The following is a 14,676-nucleotide window of genomic DNA, read 5'->3' as shown; positions in this document are numbered from 1 at the left end:
CTTAAGCTTTAGAATTTGGACCGTAGTCGGAGTAGTATAAAGACGGCCACAGAATGGAATTCTGTCGGTTCCGTTAGCTCTGTTGGATGATTCCGGGCTTAGGGGCGTGTTCGGATTGTGTTTTGGTGGTCCGTAGCTTATTTAGGCTTGAAATACCGAAGGTTGAATTTTTTAAGCTTCCGATTCGATAATGAGATTTTGATATCGGGGTCAGAATCTGATTCCGAAAATTGGAATAGCTCCGTAGTGCTGAATGTGACTTTTGTGCAAAATTTGGGGTCATTCGGACTTGGTTTGGTTGGTTTTATCATCAGGTATAGGATTCTTGAGATTCCAACTTTTGGAATCGGATTCCGACCACGATATCAAAATCTCACTATCGAACCAGAAACTTCAAAAATTCAACTTTCGGTATTTCAAGCCTAAATAAGCTACGGACCACCAAAACACAATCCGAACACGCCCCTAAGCCCGGAATCATCCAAAGGAGCTAATGGAACCAACGGAATTCTATTCTGAAATCGTCTTCACACTACTCCGACTACGGTCCAAATTCTAAAGCTTAAGCTCTCATTTAGGGACTAAGTGACCCAAAACACAAAACGAATCCTCCCGGCAACTCAAAATAGCAGAAACAAACACGGAGAAAACAGTTAATAGGGAATCGAGGCGTTAATTCTTAAAACGACCGGTCGGATCGTTACATATGGTTGCTTTTGCAATTATCTTAGAATTTCAAACTTATTTTGCGTGGACGAGTATAAATACAAGACTTTTTAAGTATTCATTTGAGTTTACATCATAATTCATGTCATTAATATAAGTGTTCGTACTAACCAAAATTTGTAGTTGACTCAACCAATTTCAATACACACTAATTTTGCTATTGAAGGTATATTATACTATGTCTAATTTCCAAGTTGCTTAGTTTCTGAATATTCAGTAGTTGCTTTATTCACATGTCTACTATTAAATTATTAAGTAAAGATCTTATGCAGCCAACAAAATCCAATTAGTCATGACCTGGTTGTCCCCTGTACCTCATTATAGAAGGTTATGACTCAACAATATTGCCGGGTCATTTAGCCTTGGGCCAAATTTGACAGCTCTAACTGCTACGGTTAGCCCATAAGGATAAAAGTGATCCACTTTGTTAACGGCAAGGGTAGGAACGAGATACTTTTTTAACAGAGGGCAAAATTATCAATTTCGCATAGTTTAGGTGCAGTTTCGACACTTTTCCATTTTAACTACCAACCATCAATATATATGTGAATAGTTATTTAATAGCATAATCATAAATAATTAAAGAACGAACTAAACATATATCTTCTTATAATATGTAATATATATAAACTCAAACCCATAAAGTAGTAGCTGCTGACATAGTTTCAATAGTAGTTTATTGGCATTTGGTGGTTTGTCAAATTGCCCTTTGCTCAACTTGTGATTTAAATAAAGTGGAAACAGCCTAGATTAGGATGAACTATTTGACTAAAATAGTTATAAATCCCTTCTATCCATGTGTTAGTTCAAGTTAACCAATAATGAAATTGATGACTCCAAATAGGATATTTTACATAGTCATAACTTATATGTGCATTATTATTTAGAGTAAATGACATTGTATAGCTGCTATCAAAATAATAATCGAAAAAAATTTATATATATATATTATACAAATTTTATATTTTTTTCGGCTACGGAATGTAAATATTTTCTAGCGCGGGCTAAAAGTGAAAAAAGCCCTATTATTTGAACGGGGAGAAATTCAAAAATAGTCAGATTTATAAGTGGTCATTCAAAAATAGCCACAGTTTCAAAAGTAATCGAAATTTAGCCACTTTTCATGTAAAGATAAATCTGAACGAAAAGACTGTTCAAAATCCGAAAAAATACTCCAACATAATATACTGGAGTTCTAGTATAATATACCGATCCAGCATAATATACTGGAGTTTGGAGCACCGGTGCTCAAGTCTCCAGTATATTATACTGGAGCCAGCAAAGTACATCGGTCCAGCATAATATGCAGGAGATTGGAGTACCGGTGCTCCAAACTCCAGTATATTATGCTGGACCGGTCTCTGTTGTAGCAAAATAATGGCTATTGTTCAATGACTTGGTAAACGCTGGCTATGTTTGAATGACCAGTCCGAAAACTGGCTAGACCGTGCTATACAAATCTACCTATGTCTCTTTAGAAATTCTTGTTTTAGTGTAATTCTTCTATTGCTGCTGCTGCTGATTATTATTATTATTATTATTATTATTATTATTATTATTATTATTATTATTATTATTATTATTATTATTATGACACTCTAAAATTAAGGTAATAATAAATTCCAATGATGAGGTGAACAAATACGTACCAAGGGAAAAAAAACCCAGTTCATTTAATTTGTAAAGTTGATAAATGGTCATTTTTTGTTTGGACAATTCCAACTTCACTTCAATCATTGGAGAGAAGGAATGTGGGTGGCAAGTGCAAAATTTATTACATAGTGGTCCAAGGTATGAACATAAAAAAGAAAATGATATAAAAACAGAAAGAAAATGTCTAAATATGTATATAATTGTTTCAATAATATTTTTACGTTGTACTTTCATGTTCCTTGTCACAACTTCTCCATCAACTGTCCATCTAGAAATTTTGGATTCGAACGATGAGAATGAAAAAATCTTTAAAAGGGAGCAATGGCGAAGTTAGAATTCTTATTAAGAGGGTCAAAATATAAAAAAAAATATACAAAAAAAAGGAGTCAACATATTATATATATATATATATATATATTTACCTATTTTCGCAGTATAAATTTCTAGCGAAGGAGTGTCCATTACACCCCTTGGCAAAGAGTGGTTCCGCTACTGACAGGGAGTGTTTTCCCCTTTAACGAACACCACAGGCGGTGCAAATATTTTAAATTCAAAAAGAATGAAATAATAATAAATAAATAAATAAATAAGAGAAGATAAAGTTCTCATATTTATATAATTGTCTAAACAATAATTTTAAGTTGTACTTCCTATATTGCTTGTCACAAGTCACAACTTCTAATAAGCTACATTTCTCAACTGTAGTCCCAATACAAAGTATTAAATTCTAGCATATAAAATATTTTAATAGATTATTTTGTACTTTGGGTTGAATTTGATGAAGTGTTATCTTATACTTTGAGAGAAAAGTGAAACTTAGTTGGCGTTTGGACATAAGAATTGTAAAATTCCCAAAAAAGTGGGAAAAAAAATTCAAGTGAAAATGGTATTTGAAAATTAGAGTTGTGTTTGGACATGAATATAATTTTTGGTTGTTTTTGAAGATTTGCGAGTAATCTGAGTGAAATTTTGAAAAATAACTTTTTGGAGTTTTTCAAATTTTCGAAAAATTCCAAAATGCATCTTCAAGTGAAAATTGAAAATTTTATGACCAAACGCTGATTTCAAAAAAAAAATATTCTTAGGTCCAAACGGACTCTTAAACTGATGTTTAGAGTCATGGCCTGACACTTGCAGCAACCTAGTTGACAATATATTTCCTTTTTTGAAATAAATTCAAAAATTGTTTGTAGAGATGACATTACAAAAATGTCTATGTCCTGTCTTGTTTAATGTCACATTGACTAGGAGAAGGGGCCAAAAGAATAAACTTAGGACTACTTTAATCAATTGGTGTATAGTTATTGACCTAGACTAAGTTAATTCTACCCTAGTACTTCACTTTAAAACAGGATAGAGACAAAACACTCATATTACTTTTTTTTTAAAAAAATAAGATTGAAAATCACGAGGTTTCGAGTTAAATTTCAGCGATGGCGAAGATATTAGGTAATTTATTATCTTTTGTTAAAGTTCTAATAGATAGTGTTATTCGGTACATGTGTTGGTGGGAGGTAATAGTTAGTAATTAGTGAAGATGCGCACAAATTGATTATCCTAACACTGTGATTATAAGAAGATGAGATGAGCCACTAATCCAAGTCATTATTAAGACAAGATTGTCTTACTTAACTAAAGCTTAGAGCGTACTTAAGTTTAATTAATCCCACTAGGCATTAAAGCAATTTCTTCATAATATATTATTAGAGTTAATTAGTTGCTTTGAGTTGACAACTCTGCAATCATGGAGTTCAATGATTTGAAATTTATAAAATTTTGAGTCTACTATTTAATACAATCTTATTTTCTCTCTTAATTTTCAAATGAGATATATTTGCAATTATTTGAAGTATACAAGATACGTGTATTTTCATTTGCTTATTATTGTTTCTTGACTTAACATGCCATGCCCTTTTTAATTAAGAACAGTTCCTTGTTATTTTTTTGTTTTTTCATTTTTAGCTACAACGTAGGCTGAAAGAAAATAGGCACTTTGACATATGATATTTTATTAAGAGAACCATTATTTATGAATTATGATAAGAAATAATCTGCCCATTATTTTTTTTATTATAAAAAGGGGAAATGGCTTTGTGTATGCTAATCTCTCTCTCTACAAAAATATTTTGTACGGTTCCAAAAAGAATATGGGCAACCGTTAGAGATAAGGTAATTTAATAAAAAGCTAAAAGAATGTCATATTTCTGTATATAAAAATACTTTAATTAATTCACATTAGTAAGAAGAGTTATAATCACAGAAATATCTATCATTTGTTTTAGGTCACAAGTTTTTAAAAAAAATCAATTCTTAAATTTATTGTCCAGTCAAATACGACTACATAAATCGGGACGAAGGAATAATAAAATACAAGTATATGTTAAAATTCACATAGAGCAACATATTTTCCTCGTTTAATCTATGTTTTTGTCCTTGCTCTTTCTGAGAATGGAAATAATTTAAACTGTCCTTTGACTTCCTGGTTCTTTTATTTCTTCTATGTTTCGAACAAAACCAATGAATGTGAAAAAATAGGATAAAAGAAAATTAGGAGTTTTTTTCTCAAATCAAACCAAGGAAAAACAAAGGGAGAGGATTACTTTTGATCCCATAGAAGAAAAATATGGGAAATCAAGTTCTTTCCTTTAAATAATCCTTCAATCTTCTTTCAATAAGAGAACACTAATAATAGCGTTGTTATATTACAATATTTACGTAGTACCAAATACGTTTGAAGTCAATTATATGAATTTATATATACTGATATTATATGTATATTATATATTAATATACAAAAAATACCCATTTGCTGGCTAGTATTTTGAGGGATGACTAAATTTTTATGAAAAAGTACTTCTATTTGAGCCAAAAAGAATGTTAGAAGAAATTTACTATTTAAGGAAATAAAACTTCTTAAGCATATGTTTGTCACGACCCGGGATTCCCACCTTCGGGGCCGTGATAGCGCCTAACATTTCACTTGTTAGGCAAGCCAACGTTAGAGGATCTTTTAAAACAATTTTAATCAATTTCAATAAGTAAAATCAATTAAGCTGAAATGAAACTAAAACTGAGTGCGGAATAACATAAAAATCAGTAATATCTAAGTACAACCCGATATGGAGTCACAATTCACGAGCTTGTAGAATCTCTTCTAATAGGGTTTGAAATAAATACAACTATCTTGAATGAAAAGAACATTAGAATAGGGAAAATGGAAGGAGACTTCAAGGTCTGTGGACGCCAGTAGATCTACCTCGAGTTTCCGAATGCCAATCCGAGCAGATACGCCTCACGGACATCTCGGACCGGTACCAAAATCTGTACAAGAAGTGCAGAGTGTAGTATTAGTACAACAAACCCAATGTACTCCTTAAGTGTCGAGCCTAATGTCACGACCCAAACTGGAGGGTCATGACTAGCACCCAGGCCATACTTGCCGAGTACCAATGAACATTTTATCTAACCTACCTTTTTATCTTTACGGGCTAACGAGATCAACATAAATGGTAGACATGAATCCTAAATAACCAACAATGATAAATAATGGCATGAACATATATAATAAGGGCCAATTAGGCTATCATGAAGCTATATATCAGGTACGAGCTGACAAGCTGCTATGAGAGACTATACAACAAAAATCAGTCGACAAGGAAATCGAAACTATACATGAGTCGACACCTGTCTATGAGCCTCTAAAGGAACATAAGTGCTGCAACATTGCAGGAACATGGCCCCGACATACCCACAATATCTATAACAAAAATGCATATCAAGACCACGACAAGTCCGGAGAAGGGATCTCGCCAATAACCGCTGAACTAGGCAGCCTACTATGGTGGAAGAGCTGTGTCTCCCTGTCTATCAGGACTACAACATGACATGCAGCATCCATAAATAAAAAGGACGTCAGTACGAATAAAGTACTGAGTATGTAAGGCAGGAAATCATAAGTAAGAACAGTAATGTAAACATGGATAGAGAATATACAACCTGTAACATCTAGGTACTTCTGCGGGCTGCTGATATGAAATGCATGATACATATATATATATATACACGCCTCTGTAGGAATCATCATCATATCATACCCGGCCATAATAGGCTCGGTAAAAATGTACCTGGCCATCATAAGGCTCGGTATAATCGTACCTGGCCACGTGGAGCTTGGTAAAACCCAACTGATCAGTGGTTGCACAATAGGTGTCGTACCCGGCCGACTATAGCGCAGCTCGGTTGAGTAAAATAGATACATATATATAATGCATGCTGGACTCATTGGAATCATATTCTGAACCATTCGGAGTAACGTAAGGTTGGTAACCTCCGTACATGATATTAGGACTAACTCTTCAATATGGATCTTATAGGAATCAAGAAGTACCAACAACATTCATAACATAAGAATAAGAGAAGCAACATCAACATCGACTGGTCCATAAGAAGAGAAATAATATAGGTACTGCTAGCTTCTAAATGTGGAGTATCTTTGGAAGCTCACTTATTATATTATGTACAATTAGAGTCGTGCAAAATAAGGAAATGTATAGCCTCACATACCTTGTATATACTGCCCAACCTCAAGCTATGCAAATGTCATGACTCCTTAGTTTACAATAAGATAAATGATATTATCGTTATCGTTTAAGCGTTGTAACTATTATATATCGACCACAACCTATTTTACGATGAAACGGACAACACCTCCCCTATTTATATGACTTTTCACAAGTCAAAACAATCACCAAACAACCCAAACAACATCAATAATAATCATAAGCCTCCCAAAATAGTCCACCAACCAATAACATTACTAACAAGCCTTTCGATATATATCTCACAAGTTCTAGCTTCAATGACTTAGCTGAAACTTGGATAATATTAAATACATGTAGAGTAAGAGGTTACTTACCTTTAAACAAAAAGAATAACTCCAATTTGACCTTAATTGACCACGAAATATCTCTCCAATACAGTCACAAGAACAAGGAAGCAAAACTAGCAATCAATTAGGGTTTTTCTGTACTAGAATCACTTTAGAAGACTTGAAATCACCTAGGGTTAATATTAAAAACTTGAGGGAGTAATTTACAGAACATAAACCACTTAAAATAACCTCCCACATGAGCTGGAACAACACAAAATGCAGCCATAACAAGAAGAACAAGAAACTTACTAGCGCCACGGGATTTCCGACACTTGATTTGTGTTGTTTGCCCTTTGTTTGGGTCTTGGATTATGAGGAAAACTTGAGAGAGTGTTCTTAGGGTTCTAATGTCTGAAAAATAATGACTTAAAATGGGGTTGAGGCATCTTATATATATCCATATGTCTTAAACCGCCTATGTAGGCCCCATGAAGAGCTGTTTGGCGCAGTCTCGCTAAAACGTAAATATCTCTCTACTCCAAGATTGTATCGATAAATGGTTTAATGCGTTAAAAACTAGACTCATAGATATTCACTTTTGTGGGTAGATCACCCCATAATTCCAAGTATATTATGAGAAAATCTTAGTAATATTAGACCTAAAGTTTAAGTAAAATTATGAACGTAAGTTGCGACAACTTTTGTCAACTTTTGTTTCATAACTCGTTTGACTTCAAGACTTATGATACGGGTATTATATGATTCAAATACCTTAAAACACAACCTTTTGATAATATTAAGCACCTCTAGTTTTACCCGAAAATACGGGTTACAACATCCTTACTTCGTTTAACTTCTAATACTTGTTAACCACTCTTATACACTCTTATATCATTTAAGACTAAATAGGATTAACTTCTCGTTATCTCAAAGATAATCTCTTCTCGGATTTACATCGACTAACGTACGGCATGAACTAATGTACGTGAATATGGGTTGTAACACCCTCCCCCTTAAGAACATTTATCCTCGAATGTAATGGTTTATGGGGAGTCTAACTCATCGTGGCTTCTAACAAAAATTTCCAGCCGAGTTTCCCCTATAAAATGGACACTAGCCAAATTTCCAAGCAGTTAAACCCAACGTATGGCCTCACAAGGCTATACAAAGCATTATGGATATGTACATTATCTGTATATTACCATTTTGTATTAAGGAAGAGTATTCTCAAGCTATTGCTTACCTCATAGACCCATTCCAACTTCTAATGCATCATGCGTTCCCCCGACATCCTCGTTATCTTCAATCTGGACCAGGTAAGGGTATTTAGACTTCATCTCCTCTTCTGTTTCCCATGTCATTTCTTCCATATTCTTGTTCCTCCACAATACTTTGACGGAAACTACATCTTTTGTTCTCGGCTTGCGGACTTGTCGATCTAATATAGCCACTAGCATTTCTTCATATGATAGATCCTCTATAACTTGTACATCTTTGATAGGGATGACCCGAGAAGGGTCTCCAATATATTTCCTTGACATAGATACATGGAATACCGGGTGGAAAAATTCCAATTCGGATGGCAATTCTAACTCATAAGTAACCTGTCCAATTTGTCAAAGAATTTTTACGGCCCGATATACCGCAGACTCAGCTTACCCTTCTTCCCAAAATGCATAACACCCTTCATCTGCGAGATCCTGAGGAAAACCCAATCACCAACCTCAAACTCCAAATCACGATGTCGGACATCAAAATAAGACTTTTGACTGCTTTGCGCCATCCTTAGTCGTTCTTGTATCACTTTCACCTTCTCAATAGCTTGGTGAATCAAATCTGGCACACATAATTCTATTTCACCGACTTCGAACCATCCAACTGGTGATCTACATCTTCTCCCATATAGTGCCTCGTACGAAAGCTATTTTAATACTAGAATGGTAGCTATTATAGTAGGCAAATTCTATGAGTGGCAGATGGTCATCCTAATTCCCCTTGAAATCTAGGACACATGCTCGTAGCATATCATTAAGTGTTTGAATGGTACGTTCAGCCTGTCCGTCAGTTTGCGGATGGAATGTAGTGTTGAGATTCACTTGTGTGCCTAAACCCTTCTGAAAAGACCTCCAAAAGTTAGCCCCAAATTGAGCTCCTCGATCTGATATAATAGATACCGGCACACCATGAAGCCTAATAATCTCTTTGATATATAATTCGGATAATCTTCAGTCATGTAAAGTTGTCTTAATTGGCAGAAAATGGGCACATTTTTAAGTCGATCAACTATCACCCAAATGGAGTCAAACTTATGATAAGAGCGAGGTAATCCAATAATGAAGTCTATATTAATCACCTCTCATATACAGGTCGGAATCTCTATATTCTGAATCAATCCACCGAGTTTTTGATGCTCGATCTTTACTTGTTGACAATTAGGACACTGTACTATAAATTCTGCAATAGACTTCTTCATGTTATCCCACCAATACTACTCCTTAACGTCATGATACATCTTTGCTAAGCTGGGATGGATGGAATATCGGGATTGATGAATCTCAATCATAATCTTCTCTCGCAACCCTACCACATTAGGCACACATAATCGGCCTTGGTATCTTAGTGCCCCATCTCCTCCGATCTTAAAAATCGTAATTTTACGCTGTTGAATGCTCTCTCTTAGTCGTACTAAGGTAGGATCTTTATATTGACGTGCTTTTAGGTCTGCTACCAAAGATGATTCTGATATATTCTGTATAGTAGCACCTGCGTCATCAGAGTTTAACAATCTGATTCTCATATTGGCCAGGTGATGAAGCTCTTTAGTCAACCCATGTCTACCTGCCTCAATGTGTACTAAGCTTCCCATTGACTTATGATTGAGAGCGTCTTCCACAACATTGGCTTTACCGGGATGGTACAATATCTCGACATCGTAATCTTTCAGTAATTCAAGCCACCTACGCTGCCTCAAATTCAACTCCTTTTGCTTGAAGATGTATTGTAAATTCTTGTGATCTGTGTAGATGTCAACACGGACGCCGTATAAGTAGTGCCGGCATATCTTCAAAGAATATATTACTGCAGTCAATTCCAAATCATGAGTCAGGTAATTCTTTTCATGCTTCTTCAATTTTCTTGATGAATAAGTAATCACCTTCCCACGTTGTATCAATACGCACCCCAAACCTATAATTGAGGCATCAAAATATACCACATAACCTTTTGTTCCTTCTGGGAGAGTGAGCACTGGAGCGGATGTCAATCAATTTTTTAGCTCCTGAAAACTTTGTTCACAAGCGGCAGACCATTGGAACTTGGTAACTTTTTGTGTTAACTTAGTCAATGGTGATAATATAGAGTAATACCCTTCTACAAACCACATATAATATCCTGCTATCCCCAGGAAGCTACACACTTTTGATGGTATTGGAGATCTCGGTCAATTCTTTACTGCATCAATCTTCTGAGTGTCGACACTAATACCCTCGTCAGATATCACATGGCCAAGGAATGCTACTGAGTTCAGCCAGAATTCACATTTGAAGAGCTTAGCATATAACTTACAATCCTGAAAGGTCTATAATACTATCCGCAAGTGGCCCGCATGTTTCGTAGAGCCGTCAAAATGGGCATGGCCCATGAGGCTAACCCAACCTAGCCTATTACTTGGCTAGGGTTGGGCTAGGATTTTTTTTAGCCTATTTAAAATTGAGGCTTATAAGTCCCGCCCAAGTCGGTCTGCTTGCCCTTGAGACTTGATCGAGGCTAAGCTTGGGCTGGCATGTGGGCCAAAAATTAATTAAATTCAAATTAATTAACTATTAAATATTTAGAAAAAGTAAAAATTAAAAAAACTATTAATTATAATCTCCATTCCTCAACCCTAGATTGCTTATTTACCCTTCCATATAAACTATAATTTAGATTTTTGATATGCATGTAATATGACAAAATTAGTTTTTCTTTTGCTTAATTAATAACACACTCAAAAAATTTTAGGTGGTCAATAATAATATTTTTTCAAAAGAAAATATTACTTTGAGCGGCCAATAATCAGTTTGGATTAATTTAATATATTATTAGTATTTAAAGTGCTCTTCAGTATAGAAAAAGATCAGTTTTAAATACATACAAAAAAATTTGAGCGCTGGCAAATTTCAAAAATTTTATGGACTATAATGATGAAATCGGCAAATGATGTTAATCCTAAATTAGAAACCTCAGTATATAAACTTATTGAAGCAATCTCTGAATTTGAGGAAAATGAAAGAAAAGTATTAAGAAAATATTCATGTAACTTTAAAAAGAAGAGCTAGAGATATAGAAAATTTACATTTCAATTACGAGATTTCTCGTCAAATATCAAGTTTTTTGTACGCTCTAAGCAAACAGAAGTTGTTTATATGATTAATCGAACTACGTCACGAAAAAATATTTAAAGATTTAAGGAAATTCTTTTATCTAAAAAAAGTTGAAGAGCCGACGCACGGTCCTCTTAAGGCTGGTTTGGGCTGGTCATTTTTAAGGCCCATTCATATAGCGGGCCAGCCCGTCCTAGCCCACTAAATTTAAAAGCCCACGAGGCTTGTGCTAGGCTGGGTTGGACTGGCCCATTTTAACAACTCTAATGTTCCGCCTCTGGACGAGAATACACCAGAATATCATCAACGAATACAATCAAGAACACATCAAGATAGGGCCCGAATACACTATTTATGAGATCCATAAAAGTTGTTGGGGCATTTGTTAGCCCGAACGACATCACCAAGAACTGAAAGTACACATATCTCTTCCGGAAGGTCGTCTTTGGAATATCCTTCTCCTTAACCCTCACCTGATGATACCCTGAACGTAAGTCAATCTTGGAGAAATACTTGGCACCCTAGAGTTGGTCAAACAGGTTGTCAATCCTTGGAAGTGGATACTTGTTCTTTACAGTAAACTTATTCAACCATCGATAATTGATGCACATCTTTAACGATCCGTCTTTCTTCCACACGAACAAGACTGGCGCAACCCAAGGTAAAGTTCTAGGCTTAATGAAGCCCTTATCCAACAAGTCCTTCAACTGCGCCTTTAACTCTCGCAACTCTACCGGGGCCATCCTGTATGGAGGGATAGAGATCAGTTGAGTGTCAGGCAACACATCAATGCTAAACTCAATCTCCCTTTCGGGAGGAAGGCCTGAGAGTTCATTTGGGAAAACATTTGGAAATTCATCAACCACGGGGATTGGTTGTAGAGTAGGCGGCTTCGCCTTCGCATCCCTAACGCAAACGAGATGATAAATGTAACCTTTTGAGATCATCTTCCTTGCCTTAAGATAGGAAATAAACCTACCTTTCGACGTAGCAATGTTCCCCTTCCATTCAATGACGTGTTCACCAGGAAACTGAAACCTAACCATCTTCGTACGACAGTCAACATTTGCATAACATGAGGCTAACTAGTCCATTCCTATTATCACATCGAAATCAATCATTTCTAACTTAAATGAATTCGTCAAGGTTTGACGACTACAAATCATCATTGTGCAACCTCTATATACCCCCCTAGAAATCACAGAATCTCCTATTAGAGTAGATATCACAAGTGGTTTACTTATCAACTCAGGTTCAACACCAAACTTATTAGCCACAAAGGGTGTAACATATGATAATGTAGATCCTGGATCAATAAGCGTATATACATCGTAAGAAAACACAGACAATATACTTGTAACAACATCTGGAGATGACCCGAGATCATGTCGACCTACTAGAGCATAGGTTCTATTTTGAGCACCACTCGAACTTCGCACTGCACCTCCACCTCTACCACGACCTGTTGACTGCTAAAAACCCTATGCTGGAAGTCAAACTGATGAGGAAGAACCAGACACAGATCCAGTCGGTTGAGCCATACCACCACCTCCTCTATTAGGACAATCCCGCATCATGTGGCCAGGTTGTCTGCAAGAATAGCACGCATCAGAACCTCGATGGCATAGTCCAAAGTGGGTATTTCCGCACTGATCACAACAAGGTGTTGGTGGCCTCATCTGACTAGTATCCCTATGATATTGTAAGCTTGATACCCGTGAACTCTGACCTGGACCAGAATAGGTAAATCGATCATACCGAGGCCTATGAAACTGTAGAGGAGCACTAGCTACAGGTGGCGCCAAATTCCTCGAAGATTGGGGCCTAATACTGCCTCTGAAGTCATCAGAATACCCTGCAAATCTTGCCCTCTTATGTTGGCCCTTATCCTGCTCCCTATCTGCCCTTTGCTGGCGCTTACAATCCTCTAGGGTCTATGCATAAGCCTGAATACAGGAGATATCCATGCCTTCCACCAAGGAGGCTATCGTGCACTCATTTATTAGATATGGTCCCAACCCATTCACGAACAGATGTACCATATCACTCATCTTGCCCACCATATGGGGAGCATACCTTGCTAAAGAATCAAACTGCATACTATACTCTCGCACACGCATATTACGTTGTCAAAGGTTCAAGAACTTATCAGCTCTAGCTCGTCGTATCTTAACTGGCAAGTAGTGACAAAGAAAGGCCTCAAAAAATTTCTTCCACACAGCTGGAGGAGCGTTCGGACCCCTGGATCTCTCCCAACTATCATACCAGAAAATTGCTAAATTCCGTAGCCGATAAGAAGCCAACTCTACTACCTCCATATCACTAGCATGCATAACCTGCAGTGTATGATGAACCTGGTCAATAAAAGTTTGCGGGTCCTCCTTGGGGTCTGATCCGGTAAACACTGGAGGCTCTAGATTAACAAAATCAGGAACTCTCGCACTAACTAGTTTATCAACAGCAATGGTATTCTGCCTCTGAGCCTGAGCAACTACCAATCTAGTCAACAACTGCACCGCACTCCGCATATCCCGGTCTATAGTGCCGACAGAGGAACTGGAGGTGCTGGGTGCCTCCTAATATCCTCTGGAGGAGACGGAATAGATGAGGTATGAGATGACATCTCACTCTGAGCCTCACTTTGGCCTGCTCTGGCTGGAGGCGCCTGACTGGTACCCTCTCCCCCAGCTTTATCAAGTCATCCACTAATCGCTTGCTTCCTAGTCGAAGGCATCGCTGGAAAAAAACAAGGTGAATATTAGAGACGAACACTTATGACTCAACTCTACACACAATCTAGATTCAGGAAGAAGGTAACAACCATAGATGTCATATAGCCTCCGATTATAAATGTGGCACGCTACACATCCATGATCAAGACTCTACCAGACACGGCTCGTAGACAACCCCTAGGACAAAGTTGCTCGGATACCAAGTTTGTCACGACCCAAACTGGAGGGTCATGACTAGCACCTGGGCCATACTTTCCGAGCACCAATGTATATTTTATCTAACCTTCCTTACTATCTTTAAGGGCTGATTAGATCAATATAAATGGTAGACATG

The sequence above is a fragment of the Nicotiana sylvestris genome, chromosome 1 (assembly GCF_000393655.2).
Source record: "Nicotiana sylvestris chromosome 1, ASM39365v2, whole genome shotgun sequence".
Taxonomy (NCBI): Eukaryota; Viridiplantae; Streptophyta; class Magnoliopsida; order Solanales; family Solanaceae; genus Nicotiana; species Nicotiana sylvestris.
Note: the sequence above shows the minus strand (reverse complement) of the source record.